This window comes from Larimichthys crocea, chromosome XXII (genome assembly GCF_000972845.2).
Source record: "Larimichthys crocea isolate SSNF chromosome XXII, L_crocea_2.0, whole genome shotgun sequence".
NCBI classification, from domain to species: Eukaryota; Metazoa; Chordata; class Actinopteri; family Sciaenidae; genus Larimichthys; species Larimichthys crocea.
The window spans coordinates 21,139,342-21,157,955 of record NC_040032.1 but is presented as its reverse complement, the minus strand read 5'-3'; the positions used below and the strand labels follow the sequence as shown (position 1 = coordinate 21,157,955).

The following is an 18,614-nucleotide window of genomic DNA, read 5'->3' as shown; positions in this document are numbered from 1 at the left end:
TAATTAAACAGCTGCAAAAGAAAAAAATATATAATTTCTGGGCTACAGGTAGATCTTTGCAAAGGAGAAGAACATTACAAGGAATTTTACAGTTTTATTGCTTTGTTTAATTTAATTACCAGAAGCATTTTAAACTTGCAGTTTGACTGCCGTGTTGACAGTCATCTTGTATCATTTCTCGTTTGTATGAAATGTTTAATAATGTTGATTTTTGTCTTTAACTGGAAAAACGGCATACTGTAAAGACTAGGACATATGTTATAGAGTTATTATGTACTATGAAGTGCTGGTGTCTATTTCATTGTGTTGTTCATTAAAGTAGAGGCAGTATTTATGTTGAAGCTGCGCTCCAATCAACATTGTGCTCCAACATTCATGTCCAGTACGCATAAAACTGACACAAACATAATACAACATTGATACCTGTGCTAGCAACTGTCAACAGCTTTAAGTAGGTCAAATGAGCTGAGGCAAACATGAGTGACCTGTCTATCTTCTGATCTGTAAACCGAAGAAAAATCTATTAGTATGTCATTGTAGTAAGTTTATTTTAGCCAAGTTGAGCTTCTCAGCTCATGTGGTTCCATTTTAGTTTGATGTAAATGTTTCCTTTGTATGAGTATTAGGAGCCTTTATGCAGTGCTCATTAACAGCATTTAAGAGCAACAGCAGAGCCACAGTATTTTTATTTTATTTCTGTTTGTATTAACTTCATTTTATCATTCATGATAGATTGCTCTTGTTGTCCACAGTTGCTGTGCGACTGCTTGCGATGTTCTGGCATATGGGGGAAAAAAAAAAAAAAAAAACCTCATTCATAGTGTAGTCCTTTGTTCTCCCATATAAGAAAAGCTAACCGCTGCTTGCTTGTTTTTCTTTGTACAGTAAGCAGCCGGGTTAAAGATACAGTAATCTGCCATATTCCAGCATGATCCCCATAGCAACAAGGACTTAAAAATGTCATTTTCAAAGTGTGAGTCTGACTACTCTCTTATACAGCAAGCATACTACTTTTATAATGTACAATAATTAACATCAATACCAATCTTTATCTTATTAACTATAATGGCAATATACTGATATGAAATGATTCTGTTTAGTCGTTCCTTACATACATCCTTTAACATTTCATTAGATACACCTTCACAATCTAATGTGATCCAATACAACAGCCCTGCCATAAATTCTATTTTTACGAAGGTTATCATTTTTCAATTTTTTGTTGGCACTGTCAGAAAGGTAATAACTCTCCTTTACATGTATATTACTGAGGCCGTTGTGGGTTTGTGTTGAACTGGAGTTCAATACATTAAAATATACGTCTAATATTTTGCCCCTCTCATGTATGGAAACAAGGTGCTCAAAATATTAGAAACACCTATAAAATCCAGTCAAGTTCATCATCATTGCAAACTACAACTTAAGAACTAACATGTAGTGAAGTTAATCCCTCTCTGACAATCAAACCTCAACCTTTTCTTTGTAAAATGCAGAATTTATAGCAGGGCTGCTGCATTTGATCACACTGGATTGTGAAGTTTGGACACACCTTTTCATTTAGTGTTTTTTTTCTTGCCATATATGCATTTATTCCACCCATCCATCCATCCATCCATTTTCCATGTCTACTCATCCTTATCAGGGTTGTGGGGGGCTGGAGTCAATCCCAGCCGACAGTTGGTGATAAGCAGGGTACACCCTGGACAAGTTGCCAGTTCATCACAAGGCCAACACATAGAAATTAGACCATTCACGCTGACATTCACACCTAAGGACAGTTTAGAGTAACCAGCTATTAAATGCCATATATTATTATATTACTTCTGTGTGTTCATAATGTTGGAATAGTTTTGTTTTCAGACACATTCCTCTTTGTATTCCTATTTAATTGTCACTGTGATATGTTTGGAAGAGATTTATCAATAACGTTTGCAGGATACACTCAAAAATAAATCACATTGTCACATGTTATTTCATGAGAAGAGGCAAAAATGTTATCCAAACTTAATGGGCAACAGTGTCTTATACTAGAGACTGTGCTAGTGTATTTTCAAAGTTTCAGCACCATGGACAGCAACTGAACAGCCGTGCATCTATACAGTTTCTCAAGAGCTGATTTTTTTATAATATGAGTGTTTAAAAACGAACAAAAAACTGGTACATCTTTAAAAATGTGTTAACCTCGCACATTGATGGACTTAAAGAAATAAAAATAAAAAGAAATAACTTTGTGAAATCCAAATCCTGCTTTGGCTGACAGTGATATTCATAACTGTACAACAGAGACCGATACCGTGTACAAGCTTAAGCAAGTCCGCTCTAGTCTCCTGACCATGTTGTTGTATGGCAAAGAATGTTCTGGTATCCAGGTGCTTTGGTGTTACAATATGCTGATTTAACGCTGAGTAATTTTGCCGACATCCACAGACCCTGTGCCATTTTCTGCTGGGAGTGTAAATGGAAGCGAGAGAGGCTTTGCCTTGGTGACACGTTGTAAAGGGGCTTTTATGTGCTTTATCACAATGGGCTCACATTGAAAGTGGATTATTGCACCTGGCTGCTTGTAATGGCGTGCTGCCTTGCAGGACCACAGCGGTACACTGGAATCCTATAAGACCAGCAGCTAAGACTTGGTTGGGACCCTAACAAATCCACAGGCTTACACCACTGCCTTTGAGGGGATAGAAATCACTACATCACTGCAGGAACAAGGTTATGCAGTGGAAGCCATTGTACAGGTCCTTGTTAATGCATTCATTCTCCATCTCTCCTGGATTACAGCTACAAACAGTTTTTTTATTCTCTTAAAAGTTACACAGTGGTTTCAAGTTTTTATACTTTGAAACCTAACTCTTATATCTGCAACACAGTTCACAGCTGTCTGGAGATATTCAGACAGACCTGCCTGAGGACTTCCATATTTGTACTTTTTTTCCAAGTCTGCTTGAACCTGAGATGAGATGGAAGTCTGGCTGTACAACATTATACGAGCATAAGACTCAGATTGGTTCTGTATCTTTAAGTGTCGTGGAGGACTCTTGAAATTTTCTCAGTGTGCTCTTCAGTTTGTATTTGTATTCACACCTGTGTAAAGAAATACAGCACATATGGGCCACAGGGATACATGAAGTGACAGCTTCCATGTTAATGAAGTGAAGCCAATATGGAAGTGCCAAAAACTGCACTTCCTCAAATGGCAACTTGAGGCTGGCTCCAAAAGTAAGTCAATCTCCATAAGCCCTCATATTAAAATAAAACAGAAAAAAATAAGTGGTGACTGCTTTTCCAAAGTTAACAGAACTAAAGTTTTTTAGCGTTTCTGGTAATAAGTAAAGAGTTCACAAGTCGCCAGGATTTGATGTAGTCACCACAGACAAAATCTCAGGTCATGTTGTATGTGTAGACATTATTACCACAAAATGAAAAACTCTCTTGCATTATCACAGTTTGAGTCATTTGTGTGTGTGCAGGGACCTGGCAGCTCACCATGAAAAAGATTTAAACATGCTCATTAGAGCCGAAAAACATAAACCCTGAAGAACTTTTTCCAAATGTTCAAAACGTGACAAACTTTCAAATGAACGAATAAGATGACTTGGTATCCCGTTCTCTGAATACATCTGTGTGAGTTCAAGGTTGATAACTGACAGCCAAAAAACATCATATTTGACTTCAGGCTTAAAGTAATGTAGAAATAGCTGAAACTGACCATATTTCATTACTGAACTGGTGTAATCCGTGGATTATGCATTTAAATCTGAGAAGGTAGAGAGTATTATATCTGCTCTGCTGACTGACAGTGAACACTTTCTGCCTCTGCAGCATAAGGCAGGAAAAAGTAATCTTCTGACTTTGGGTGTTTGCAGACATGACAATGTGACTTTTGTCTGGAGGGGGCAGCTCTCCTTCTGCACAGACTCTGCCTTTCTTCCTTCATTTTCCTCCTCCAGCTTGCCTCTCTCCTCCTTTTTTTTTCCCCCCTCCACTCCTTCTTATCATCTAAGACGCTGTTCTACTTCACCTCTTTTTACTCAGCTCCTCCTCTTCTTTCTCCCCACTCTCTCTTGCATCCACTACTTAATCATTTTCTCTTCATGCTCCATCTTCTGTTCCTCTCAACTCTCAATTCCTCTCTCGCTCTCTGCTTGGCCGTGTCACTTCAGTATGCGTGAACAGACTCTGCTGTGAGAGGTAACTTCAGGGTGGGCTGGACAACTGTGTTGGTTTATTGGAAACTTTTAAAAGAGTTTAAATTTCCCAGAGTAGACCTGCAGTATGAATTAGTCCCTCGCTATGTTCTGCACTCTGGTGTCACACAGACCGATATTCATTTTATTTTTTTATTTTATTTCACAGCTCTATCAGCTCTATTTTGCATGAGGATTTTGACAGGAGGAACTTTCACTGTAATTGGCAAGAAAATGAGCAAGCCAAGAAGGATTTTTCTTTCCTTCACAGTGTATCCACTCATTTGCTGCTAGAACCGCACTCCCTCCTCCTCTTTTTTTTTTCATTCATTCTCTTCCCAATTTCCCAGACCGTCTCTTTATTTTCCTCTCCCCTCCCCACAACCACTTAATCTACTTCTCTCTCCATCAGCAGAGCTCTCTGTCCACTTTCTCACTAATTTCTATCAGGAATTCCACTTAGAGCTGCTTGTCAATTCAGCTTGCACACCCCTGTACAAATGAACAAGCAAGCTGGCACACAAAGAGACAAATAAATAAAAAGTGAAATTATATAACAAGACCTAATTCATCAAAACACAATCAAGAGCGAGGGGAGTGAGAGCAAGCAAAGTCAAACACAAAGTCAGTCTGCCAAAAAAAACTATAAGACAGCAAAAGCTGGAGCGAAAGGAAAGAATTCGACAAAGGGACATTCCCCTGGCACATTTGCATGAATTATGGGCCTGAAATTGAGCAAGCGATGATTGTTAGTCTCTATTAGATGGTCTGTCTCGTTCTCTCATCAGTGTGGAGCAACCCGCTGAATAATCATTTGTTTCAAGGACAACAGAGCTCGTCTTCGGGAAGCTCGCAGCAGGCTTGGCATTACTGCGAGAACATCAACCACTATGGGCTCGCTCACCCGTGGGTGCTGGCATTAATCTCGGTCACTTCTCGCAGCACGAAAAAAGCTCTCTGGTTTACCGCCCGCACCGGCAACCCCTGCCAGTCTGCCTTCCCATGGGTTCTGTGGTCTTCTTCCCCAGCCCAGAGCCTCTGCACTCGGCTGCAGGGTTGTGCACGCCTGGGTGAGGCAGGTTGGTGCTGGTGGCGGGGCGTTTAATGCTGTTATCACGGCCTCTTAACTCCCCTCTTAGTCCCAAATGCTATCTCTTTCTGGGCATGACTTTCAGACAACTTTGAACCACTGTGCAGGGATGGATGTCCTTGATGATGATGATGGTGGTGGTGGTGGGGATGTTGATGGAGCAGAATAAGGATGCTTCTACAGAGGCGTTGGCCGGCCACTGCCATGTGTTTTATTAGACGTCGGTCACACAAGGCCTGCGGTCAGATGGAGCGTGAGGACAGACACGTGGTGATATTATATTAGCGCTTGGAGCAACTGTTATTGTTCAACCTTCTCCTGGATCTTTAGGACGGACAGTCGGTCCGTCCTTCCTTCAGGACGTTCAGGGCTGAACGTTTCTGTATGCAGCAACCTGTATTTGGCAGTTTAAGATGCACTCTTGAAATAATTTGAATGAGACAGCAGGTGTTTACAAAGAGGACTGTTTTTAATTGGTTATGAAACAGTATCAGTTTAATTGACTATATAGCATATAATATATGACCTGCACAAATAAGACCATCAGTGAGGAGATTGACTGACTGACTGACTGACTGACTGACTGACTGACCAAACTATAACCATTTCTTAAAATTTCTGTTACCCTTCAAAGGTCGTATATGTGTTTTGGGAGCAATCAACGTTCAGTCGTTTCTTTTATCTCTCTTTATTTCCAAATGTTTTCCAAGTGCTTCGAAATACCGCCATTTATTTTCTTCAAAAAATGCAGGTAACAGTTGCTTCAGGTAGTATATCTCAGCAATATAGACTTGATTTATGTGCCATTTTCTAATTAATCCATTTAAGGAGGAGACTGATCTTTGCCACTGACACATCTAATTGATTTTGATTAGATAATTAGATCATATTAGATTCCTAGCTTCCTAATCGTGACTATTACTGCCTTCCCGCAAACACAGTTGATTTGCTCATAAACTATGACCTTTTAGAAACTACTCCAACTACTACTCGTGTCATCTAATCATAGCAATACATAAACCATCAATTGGCTTGTCATGAATGCTATAAAAATCTTGTGGATGAAATATAATTAATGCACATACTGTGTACTGCATATATTCAAAAAGTGACAGAAAGAGCTGGTTATAAAGGAAAAAAAAATAAATCAAAAGAAAGAATAGTTATAGGGAAATAAAAAATCAGACAAAACCCACCTCATCAAACACATCCAGGCAGCTATCAGCTGAGCAAACATGGTGGAGAGGATGCAGCCAGTCCAGGTGCAGTAGCCGTGGACCACTTATCTAATCAATTGGCTCAATGTTCCCTTGAAATTCAAAGCATACAGGTCGCTAGCTGCACACAGGGGTGGTGAAGGAGTGCGTGTCTCCTTTTCTCCAGTTCTATTCCAGTACAAATGTTTCATTAAAATGCACACACTGTTCTTTGAGCACAAAGAGCAGAAAGGCAGGAGCGTAAAACGAACACAAATGAACTGAGCAGATATTTCCTCTTCTTGTAAGTAGGGGTGCATAAGCGAACATGCATAATGCGACCTGGAGATTCTGGAATAAATACTGCCCTTGTAAAGATTATGTTTCTTTTTTCTTGTGAGTCAGAGAGAGTTCTTTTCGAGGCTGCGTTTTGTGGAACAGAATAACAGGAACACTCTGCACATAGTATTAAAACTGATAGCAGTCATTGTCCTAACATTACTCATTACCATAAAAAAACTTTTACAGCAGATCCAGCTCTGCCAACTAGTTTAAACTTGTCTAAGTCTTACAGCTGTAAGTTACGTGATTACAGTGATTTTGGCATCAATCTACTTTTCTCTAAACCATGAAAGACTTCAGCTTAACCAGTCATCTACAGATTGTTTTAATCAGTTTACTTTGAGGACATCTTTAATGGTCTAAAGAGATGTCAGTCTTACAGCTGAATTACGTTTGTTTGGCATTTTGAAGGAAAGAATCTGAAAGGTATCACCAGGGAAATCTTAATGTATTGTGCGTGATAAATTTAGTCTTGGTCTTTGATTAGGAATACCTACTTGCTTCCTTGATAGAAGAGGGGGAACGTGTGGTAGGAAGATAAAGAGATGGAAGCACAGAAACATGTCAGATGTGATGTTATTGACTATGTTGGAACAATTATAGAGCCGCTGCCAACCTCATTATCCTACAAATCTGTGCATCCATCAAACCTGAGTTTGGCCTAATCATGTTAATTGACCTCTCTAATGTTGGACATTTCCACTTGTCAGCCACAGGTGCAACTGATAACGTTAATGACGGCCGCATTCCATTTAGCTGTGCTAGGAGAATGAAATGGAAGAGATTAAGATTTGGTTACACCAGTGTGCTACCTCATGTGCCCATTACCAACAAGCGGACAGACAGTTAGAAACTAGCCAGTGGCTATTACCAGAATCACAATTCCAAATGAAACCATGCTGAATGAAAGGCGATGCTGAGTTCACATCTTGTTCAGCTACCCCCTAAACATTTCCAGACTCTATAATATTAAACCTCTACTGGGGCTCACAGTCGAAGTAATTTAAACTTGAGTGCAACAATTGGTGGCAATTTTGAGCAGTACGCACTGACAAGGGTAGTGCTTCATCTAGTTGGGCATCATGACTCTCGACATAAGAAAACAATGGCACAGTATTACAGTTTCGTTTGTGTCAGCGTGTTGAGGTCTAGGTTCAGTTTCAACCTGCAGCTCTTTACTCCCCTCTTTCTCTTTCCTGTATATCTTTAGTCATTCTCACATAATTCAGGCAAAAAAGCCCCACAAAATATGTACCAAAAACCCTCTGCTGATTATTATTGTTACAAAATGTACAAAACCATATATAGAATCATAAAGAATTATTTATCAGACTGAATTATCGGCGTTTAATACATTCCGGGACAAAGGTAAAGTGTCACATTTTATTTTACATCGATGAAAGCATAACACAGCTGAGGTACTGCAGCTCCTTTCATCCACCGCATGTGAGTTTCAGGAAAAAAAACACTCAAACACATTAATTTCTCCCTCAGAGATCAGTAGTGTATGACTCTTTTTGACGGTAACATGCTCAGATGTGATGGGAGAGTCATGTCTGCCGTGAGCGTTTCGAGTCAGCGGGGAGACAGAGGCTCCAGTGTAACCAGAGAGAGGCCTTTCTGTGCTGTGACTCAGATGAACACAGCGGTTGTTGGGGAAAAGGTCAGTGGATTTTGTTGGTATTCTGCAGCCGTGCGCTTTTTGGCAGGACACTTGACGGCACAACGGGCACTCGAGCTTGAAATGATGTTGCTTCCTCCGGCCAGGAGGCGATGGCTCCCATGCCACACAGCATACGCAGGATGCCATAAATCCTACAGTGTAAATAAAGACCCGCCTCGCTCCACCACGTCTCACTCCTTCTGTGTCCTTATTTTTTTCTAAATGCTGTCCTGTCTCCTTCCATTTTCACTTTCCTTCCCTCTCATTTTTCTTTTGTGTTTACTCCTCACTATCTCTTCCCGGTTATTTCTTTTTGCTCCTTTACTTTTTCTCTAGTGATGTAGTGGTAAACAAAAAAGCTGGCTGATCTATGACTTGCATTGTGTAATATTTTAAAATCTTTTTTTCTTCCACTAGTGTCAATTGAGATTTCAGGAAAACATTGATATATATAGTATTTTTTTTTCTTCGTAATTCAATTCCATTTGATGATCTCTTTATCTTTCTTTCCATCCCACTCCATTAACTCCATCTGCTTATCTGTTGTCTTCTCTTTCTTAGTCATTATGTAAAAACAGTATCCTCACTGACTTTGAAGCACTAAAATGTAGTTGGTAGCAGGTTGTTATGGAGAAGAAAGGAAAGGTAAATCTCATTTAGTCATAGTTTGACTTTATTAACTGCACAGCAGGCAATGACAGAGGTTTATCCTTTGACAGATGTTTTGAATGCTGCTTGTGGTGTTGGACCACTACCCCCCATCCTCAACACACACACACACAAATATGCAGTCCCCAATTACAGGCGTATACAACTCCCCGGTGAGCTTATACAGCATTTATGCCCAGCAGGAATTTCACTGCCCTTTTATAATGACTTTAATACTGACAATATTTTGTGTATGTCACACAATTTAAAAAAACAAACAAAAAAAAAACACAACATAATGTGGCTAACTTTAAAAGCAAGCAAAAAAAATGTTGATGTGAATTGTGGTTGATGGGATCATATCACATCACATATTTATGGTTGGTGGCGAGATTCAGTTCTGATGAAGGAAGCAATTTAACATTTAAATTAAAGTACAGCATAATGACGTGTTTTCACTCGACCCTACCATCCCAATTTCTTCCAGTTTTGAATTGATGCCACCTACAGCTCATCTACGTGAACCAACTTGTAATACGATAATATAATAATGGTAATGGATGGAAACAAGCGTTGATCACCATTGTCTAATTGAGATGCACCATGCTTACATCTACTCATTCAACCCATCCATGGCACATGGCATCGCGTAAAGAGTTGGAAAAAAAAAGTTAATTTTTATTTCTTGGGGTGGATGTTGGGTCAAATGAACACAGGTCTTATACCAAGAAGACTGGGATTCATGTCCTGTGTGAAAACAAGTCAACAATGACTTATTTTTTAAGTTATGTTCCAATGTGACTTGCATCAACAAAATTATTCCAAAAGTAAATATGGACACAAATTCATGAGTTAGGAAAATCAAAGTACATTACACTGGTCATTTATGATGAGCAGTAAGGATTGAGTATATAATTGGGTGGTTTTCTGCATGATGCTTTTTCTCAGAGTAATCTCAACCAGCTTGAAACATATGTTTGAGGATAAGTTTTACAGATTCCTGAGACTTGGTTTTGCTGCCCTTGGCCCGTTTGCAGTTTGGCGGGGGGAGTGGCCAAGGCAAAGCAGTTGGTCTTTTTCCAGAGGGAAGATATTTGCATTTTACACAAGGATTATTTATCAAGGCTTTTGTTCCAAGTTCCTGTCTCTTAATATCATTTACATATCTTAACATTTAGGTAACCTTGAGACTGGCTTTGACAGCAAAGCAGGACCTTGTGTTGTTCAGATCATTACAAAGGCTCATTACCTGAAGTTAATCTTTGAACGGCTCTAGAATATGCATCATTTCAAAAGGTATTGTTCTTTCAACAGAGAATAACTGTTTATCGAAGATGCTGTCATAGTTTTTCAGAAAATATTTGAGAATCAACTCATCAACGTCGTCATTCAGGTGTTTGTTCACTCTGTTAAAATGCAGGATCCTCTTGGTTATGACATGTTTAAAAAGCATAAAGTCAAAATATAACAATGGTTTCCTTCAAAATACCCAACAAGTTCATATAAGTACAATTCAGTTTATATGGATGCTTAGAAAGTTAAGTCTAACCATCCTTATTTTGTGGCCACATTAAACCTTTAAATAAGTCAGGACTTTTATTTTTAGGTAGGAGGGCGTCCACTACAGGTGAAAGTGGATTCAAGGTGAAGCTTATTAATAATAATAATAATAATACACACAGAGAAGCTGACATGTACATATTTCTTTTTCTTCTGAAGCTTTACAGTTCAGATTGATTTATTGTATTTATTGTATTGCAGACTGGAAAATTCAAAAAAGTACCATTGATAAATAATAAAAAATAAATTACATTAAACACAGACAGAGAAGGAAAAAAATTGTAACAAAAGCAGTATACTGTTATCAGCTCTCCTAGTCAGAAATCCTCTGTTATGCTTGGGTTGAATACCAAATTCACTTTGTCACTGCTGTGAAGTAATAACATAGGGTATATCTGTTTTTTTTTAACATCTCTAGTGGAATATGAATAAAAAATGGGCTTTTGTCTAACTCAAGTTCCATTCCACAAATGTTTTTTTGACACAATGGGACCACTATGGTAAAGTACCTGTCATTGGTAATATACGTTAAAGGTAATCTTATTACCTGTAGTTCTGGTTCAAAGTCTTTAACAACAGCATTACTTTTCTTCAACTTGACTTGTTTCTTCAATGAAATCAAGAACACGAACAGATTGTGAGGCTATTTTGTTTGGCCAATATAGCATGCACTGAGGAATTTATTGCAAAATAAGGAAGGAAACACACCTACACCTTCAACATCAGCTAATTTACACTATCCATCTTGTGTTTAAAGTGGTTTAACAAATCCTATTACCTTGTGCTTCAAAAACAATAATTATGTCTATTGTAGCTCATTATATTTCTGTGTTATAAAGGCGGCAGGAGATGTGTTCTGTTCTGGACTGCATTAAAAATGTGATTTTACTCATCAGTGATCAGTAACTTTAATAGCCGACTTTCCATTATTTGGATCACGTCAATCCATTAACACTACTTGTTAAAGCGCTGTTGAGAGCTGTTAATGCCAACCTGAAATCTGGCCTAATGAAGCTTGCTCTGAACAGAGCTGATTAGTCTAGTTTACACTTGGTGTTTTTAGACTATACTCTCAAGAACAAACTTTCAAGTTAATGGATGCAATAATTATAACTGTTACCTGTCGAGAGCAAAGAAGAAAATGGTGTGACAATGGTGGTTTCTTTTAACAAACACCAGAGTCATTTAATAAGGTCATATTCGGAGCAAATTAGGTGTTGCAGCTCTGGAACAATGAGAAAAAAAACAAAGAATTGAAGAAAGCTTTACTTCTCTGATTCAGCGCTTTCTTACGACTAGTGCTCCTTCTCTTCATGTATTATCTATGTTGCCCAACCACTGCTGTCTGTCTGTATAAAGTAAGTAAAGTAACTCCAGCAAAGTCTTCTTCAGGGAATTGTTTTCATAACTTGCTTCATTTTCTTCACTTGTTTTGTTGTGTGTGTGTGTGTGTTTTCCATCTTACAGCACCTTGCTGCTTCAAATTAATTCTGGCATAAGCGTCAGACGTCTTTCAAAGTGAACCTGTAACTTCATTTAGTCTTGTATTCGAGTGTTTCCAAAAAGTTGCCTCATCACAGGAGGTCTGCTGTCATTTTTTTCTTTATAAAGCACAAGGGTGAATCATTCCTCTTGGGGTAAACAGACATTTAACTTGATAAGCTGTGTGTAGATTGATGGATGTTTTGAAAGATTTTTTTGAGGTGAGGAGCCAGGTGTCTGTCGCCTCTTTAGCTTGCAAATCCACACCCTCATTGTAGAAGCAATTACCAACATTAAGACTATGACAAGAACTGCAAAATGTGAAAAGTGGTCAATTGAATGTGACAAGACTGAATAAATTGCACCACTTAGCAGCCATTTTTAGTTTCCGATGTACGAAAGTTACTGATGATTAGATGGCTCTGCAATACATTACAGCAGCCAAGCTATTATGTTCAAGTTTGACAACCCATTTTGCATTCCCATCTTCCATTCCAGCGACTTTGTACAACATCCTGACAGAGAGGTGTAGCTTTTTTAGCAGCAGTGGCTGGCTGGATGAAACGGGGCCTTCATTTGTGTGGTTTAGCAGACAGGAAGGAGGGAGTTTGTTTTATAATTAAAGTGTGAGCTTCGGTTATTTTCTAAGGTGAAATTCTGCTGGTTAATTATTTATTTCAGTACCAGCTCTCCATTTTAACTAAGAGTCACGTGGCTCCAGACTGACACTTTTGCTTCCCTATCATTGTTATCCAGCAGTTTTTTTATGCAGAATTATTACATTTATAACACAGATAAAAGTGAGACTATACTGTATAACTTGTGAAATAACACAGTAATATAGTCATCCACACACAAATTAAAAAGTTTATGTCAATTAACAGAGGGGTTTTGCTGCTACAGCCTTACTTTGTAAGGTATGACCAGTACCTTATGATGTCTAATCTTAGCTATAGTTGCTGGACATCAAAAATGACTGACCCTAAACAAACAAAGAGTATGCCACACTTCACCTGCAGAAGTGCTCTTTTCTACTTACTCCACACCTGCACTTCTCAGATCATCTGATGGCTTTTAAAGCAACATTATAAAATTTTGATTTTTTTTGTGACTTAGTGTTGTAAAGCATTACGTTGTCACAGTTATAGCAGAGAAAACAGAGAACAAAAGAGAAGGATCCAAATGCAGACTCAGAGGCTGAAGTGGAGCGGAACAATGTTTTAATTGCAAATGTACAAAAGCTTATGGATTGTCAGGCAAAAACAAATCCAAACAAGCAAAATAAAGTCCATGAAACAGGCAGGGTCCAAGAAAATAAAGGAGTAGTTGAAAAACACAAGAAACTAGTAAGTAATATTAGCTGGCTGCTATGTTTTGTGTTGTTAGACTTGCTTGATGTTTGGCTGTTAACAAAGTTGACTTGCTAGATTATAATCATAACAAATAGATAGATAAATCAGTTTCTATGCAACATTGCTTTGAGTTATCTAAGGGGACATTGCTCTGTTTGGCATGAAATGTTATTTTGGCTCTGTTGAGGTCCATTGCCTTGCCACATTGTCCTAAAATTGGGGCACTATGTTTAAAAAGATCTATAAGTCTGACACTGTTTACCCAATAGGGATGTGGACACACATTTTAAAACTGAGTCAGTACTTTTAACAAAGTTGTAATTGTGTTTTTGTTTTTTTTATTTGAAATCCAATATCATGGAGCAGAGATCCAAAACAATGGCAAAAGTCTCCAAATTGTTTGTGACTGCATCTAGAAATTTGGCAAGTCAAGTGGATTTACTGTTCAGCCACAAATTAAGTTAACTGAGTTAACATCACATCTTCTACGTAGCCCAACAGTAACTGTCCATGGGATTGTTCTTGACCTGTTCCGCCAACCTCAGCTTTACTCGCTTCCTAGAGATACAGTAAATCCAAATAGTTGCTCTTTCCGTCCAGTTTGTCTCCACAAAACAACACTGTTGAGGCAGAGAGAGGTGGCTGTGTGGGTTAGTGGACTGATGAATAGAAATCTTGTTTCTGCACTTTTTTTTCTTTACCATATGTGTGGAGAGACCGATAATGGCAGTGGGTTCCTTCCGTTAACGGGATTAGAGCTGAGAAATGAGCATGCAGCATTTTCAAACAAGGTGCCAAGAGTTTTGTTTTAACAGCCTGCCGTCTTGTTATTCTTTGTCTCATCACTTTTTCACAGAATTTCTTTCTGTGCACTACAATCATCTGTCCTGCCTTAGTGGAGCCATAGAAAATCTCCCTCCATACATTTTTTCTGCATCAAGTGTTCCACTGAAAAACTAAATTAGTTAATTATTATTCATTAATTATACAGAGTTATAATTTTGGATAGCAATGCTGTTTTGTCCAAATAAGACCCCTAGGACACACATAAATCAATTTTCTCATTACTAAGAGATCGGTTCTAATTGAGTTACAGTATGCCAAAATATCCCTTCAGTAGTTTCATAGTGATTATGGAAGAACTCATAAAGAGCAACTTCATCTTAATTTTTCACAATACAAGATCCAGCTTATTCTTTTTGCCTGAACTGTATCTGCTGATGTTAAGTTTTTTAACAGATTTAAAATGGGTATACCTCAATGCTTCCATCATTTTTTTTCCAGTAACATGAGGCTGAGTCAGCAGCGCAGTGTGACTAATGAATAAAACTTTTAGATGCATTGCTGAATTATATAATGACATTGACAAAGAGCTGATACCAATCCAGTTCATCCATGAACATAACAAGTAGGCGTGCCTCAATCAAGAGCTTTCTCTATACTGTGGGGCGTCTCATAATGGGAGGGTTACTGATTTACTTACTGGCTCCTATCCGAGGGTCCTAGATAGATACTGAACCCCAAATTGCTACCGATGGCTGTGCTGTTGGTGTTTGTATGGCATCTTGTGCCATCAGTTTATGGACGTGTGAGTGACGAATTGTTGGAAAAGTGCTTTGAGTGGTCAGCTGACCAAAAAAAGGCATGGTAAATGGACTGTACTTATATAGCGCCTTTCTAGTCTTCCGACCACTCAAAGCGCTCTACACTACATATCTCATTCACCCCATTCACACACATTCATACACTGATGGCATTGGCTACCGTGCAAGGTGCCAACTGCTCATCAGTTTAAGGATTTAAGCATTCATACACATTCACACACCGATGGCCCTTCGGGAGCAACTTGGGGTTCAGTATCTTGCCCAAGGACACTTCGGCATGCAGACGAGCCGGGGGATTGAACCGCCGATCATCTGATTAGTGGACGACCCGCTCTGCCTGTGAGCCACAGCCGCCCCATCCATCCACCAATACCACCAATCCACGGCCAACTTGATGTTGAAACAAGACATCTGATTGGGGCGTTTGTCATCAGCTACCTGTAGTGTAAGGCAGGTGCTGGAAGTGGTACTGACCGTTGTTACCTCCCCCAACCAGAGTTTAAGTCAAAAATATTTACTAATAGTGCAAACACTTCTTTGGTCGACACCCTATTACCACATAAAGTTTTGTGTATTTGCACATTCGAGACAGCTAAAAACAGATGCAGATGTATATAGACTTGATGAAACAACTCTCTTGTCCAGAATTAAAAAAAAAATAATAATAACTGAAGATTAGTATGACACAGAAATGCCTCAAGGCGTTTTTTCTCATGGCAATGGAGATCAAACAGACCAACACATTAGACTTTGATAATATTCGCACTAAGCAGAGCCAGGACAAAATGCATTGCCCGAGGTATTTAATGATTAATTGGGTGTAATAAAGTCTTCCTGTGTTTGCTGTAGGTGACACCATAGTTCGCTCTTGTTGTTTTTTAAGCTTTATTTTTGTTTAAATAACCTCTAAACTTACCCACTGTTCGTGGTTGAGCATGGTGTATTTTCTTCATCTAATTGTACTGTGCTTTATTTTGCCTTTGGCTTTGAGAGTTATCGCTGGCTACAAAAGTGGGTGTGGAGGAAGACACACCCAAACCCTGTACATGCCCCAATATTTACAACACCAGAAAGAATGAAATCCCAACCTTTCACAGACCATCACTGATGATTCCTTCTGTTAGTATCCATACAGCTCACTGTTTATTTCATATTAATCTGTACAAAAATAAAAATGTAAATATGTCTATCTGGGGAGTGTGCTATGCCTATTTCTTGCCTGGGAGCATTAACATCTGTATGCTAAGTTAAACTAATAGCTGCCTGGCTCAAGCTCCATACCACAAAAACCACAGCGGTGGCAGTTCAAACAGCAGTCTAATGAATAATTTGTCACAGTTGGAAGGCAGTGACACAAAGTATTTTATTGTTTAGGTTGGACGGCTTGTTGTGACACAAATATTCAGTCATATTCACACAACAGTATCAGTATGTATGTGATGAAAACCTTTTATTTTAACCATCAGAGTGAGAAAATATTGCTTGCTTGAGCCAAAATGAAAATGTTCTGTTACACGGAGGTGGTTGCCTGTTTATTTGTTGTTGTTTTTTTAAACTTTGAGTTGTTGGATGAACAGATAAATTACAATAGATGTTTTCCTTGTTTGGAAAGTTTGAAACTTTGGTTAGTTTAGATATCTGTGTGCCTCATCACTTCCTGCATGACCTTCTTCTATTTGAATATGACACAATTTGCACAATCTAAAATATGCATATCATAGTTATATTCATAGTGTACATATAACTGTAGATCTGAATCAATCATTATGTTTATCTTTGATTTCCTGCCTCTCTTCACTGCTGCAGCATCATTTCCCCTTCATTATTTATCATCACATCTGCTGCAAGTTACAAGTAGTGATCAGTAAAGTTTGAAGTTTAGTAAATTATGATGGATGTCACAGGAACATGTGATGGATTAGAAGGAAATATGCATTAAGTCTCGGTCTGCTGTCATATCTCCCTTTTAATTATCCTATACGTTCTTTATCTACAGGATGCACACAGGTGCTTTAACCACTTCAGCTACAGAATCCAAATATTCATACTTACATATGTACATTGTGTGCTAACAAGAATTGTGACTTTTGTCTCCTATTTCTCTACAGTGTACGTAGTCTTGGCACATCTCTTTAAGGCCAGTATGGAGAGGAGGAATGATTACAGCGACCCATAACTGTCTCAGCGTGACGTGTGAGTATTGTTAACTGAACTAAAATGTATTTAGATTTTACAAGTGATGTCATCAGGGTTATCCCAGATTGGGCTTGAAACTGAACATATTTAACATGAAGCCTGTGTTACAGTCTAGTGGTGTGGAGTTTTAAAAAAATGTGAAAATTTGGGAGGCAGGGAGTTTTCAATTAAAGTGTTGCTTAATGGGAAATGTTGGATCTAGTGTGTTTGGGACACATGGGATTAAAAGACAGAATATCTCAGCCTCCCCATCCATCGAATTTTACCATTTGTTCTGTAATCTGCAACTCATAAGACGCAAACTAAATCACAGCAGTGCCCCTTTTAAAGTGTTTATTGTGTGCATCACTGACACTTGTGCTTGTGAAGAGCTGTATTTCATTTCCATTTCAGTCAGATCTCAAACAAATGAGGAATTATTCATGAGAATGTGTGAACAGAGATGGAAAAAGTTAATGAAGCAAACTGGTGGTTTTCATGAGTTTACTGGGCTTGTTACTGCTTTTCTGTGGTTTCACAGGGAAATTTGTGGGCAGCTCATGAATTAATACAAGCGATTAAAGCTGAGGTACGAGTGCATTATTGTAAATCAGGGATAATCCTCTCCGAGTTGGACTCAATTATCCTGCTTGTATAACACGCACTTGACAGTCAAATATAAGTATTGTTTATTTATAATGTGAGGCTAAAAAAAACTTTTGTAAAAATAGTTTTCTCTTTGCTGTGGACTATGACATACATGTTAATAATCCGTTTTGTCAACCACACTAATATTGATTAGCCACTTTTACAGTTTATTATTGTATTAATTAACTGTTAATTAATGATTTTGTAAATAGCATGTTTATAAATCATTAAATAATGAATACATTAGTTAACATGAGCACCATCAGCCGTGGTCAATTAAGCAATATTACATTCAAGGGTGTGCTTTACTGGCATGGCAGTGATGTGGTAACGACCTAGCAACAGAGATGATTATAGTACCAGCCAACATTAAAGATCGTGGAGTTTCCCCAAACTGGATGAATACCACACATAAACATGAACATAAACCTGCCTCGCTAGTTCAGTCTTGTAGTGATTAAGATATCTGCTGAATTAACTCCTAAATCTGTGAATTCACTCTCTGCACAGCTGATGGAGGATGTGATCATGGGGCTTGCCTGGGAGCATTAGCATCTGTATCATGGTGCTTGTTCCTGGTGGAATTTGTTGGGTCTCTGTAAATAATATTATAAAGAGTACAGTCTAGACCTGTTCTGTATGGAAAGTGTCATGAGATAACTTTTGT

The 18,614-nt window shown here is 38.5% G+C and overlaps 1 protein-coding gene across 1 annotated transcript in view; it reads left to right on the top strand.

The window, feature by feature from the left end:
- The window catches only part of sgcd (sarcoglycan, delta (dystrophin-associated glycoprotein)), a 318,522-nt gene that overhangs the window by 60,367 nt on the left and 239,541 nt on the right, over positions 1-18,614 (top strand). The window contains exon 2 of the mRNA XM_027273262.1: positions 17,233-17,317. The gene's annotated coding sequence lies outside the window, so the exon portion shown is untranslated. The remainder of the gene's footprint in view (positions 1-17,232; positions 17,318-18,614) is intronic.